The 320-nt window shown below is 48.8% G+C and overlaps 1 protein-coding gene across 1 annotated transcript in view; it reads right to left on the reverse strand.

The window, feature by feature from the left end:
• The window catches only part of LOC103900094 (endoplasmic reticulum aminopeptidase 1), a 20012-nt gene that overhangs the window by 16213 nt on the left and 3479 nt on the right, over positions 1-320 (reverse strand). The window lies entirely within an intron of this gene.

Here is a 320-nt window from a genome sequence, read left to right on the forward strand (position 1 = left end):
GGAGGTTCTTATGAGCGGGCTGGACTAAGCGCTGCGGCTCGGTTACTGAACCGGAGCCACCTGGGGAGAAGGTCAGAGGCGCTGGACGTGGTGACATCCATGTGTATGTGGGCTCGGGGGTAATAACTCTGTGGATTGGCCAACCGTTAGATAGGAGTATGTGTATTAAAACTTGCGTGCTGGAGTGTAATTCCCTTCTCTTAATAGAGGAATAAAAGGCAAGTAAGCCCTTAACATGTTTCAGGTCTTGGTGTCACCACTTGTTCTTTTCAAGGCTATAGCAGTAACTTGGTGTCGTGGTTTAACCTCAGTTGGGAAAT

Source organism: Aptenodytes forsteri, unplaced genomic scaffold (assembly GCF_000699145.1).
Source record: "Aptenodytes forsteri isolate BGI_AS27 unplaced genomic scaffold, ASM69914v1 Scaffold203, whole genome shotgun sequence".
In the NCBI taxonomy this organism is placed as follows: Eukaryota; Metazoa; Chordata; class Aves; order Sphenisciformes; family Spheniscidae; genus Aptenodytes; species Aptenodytes forsteri.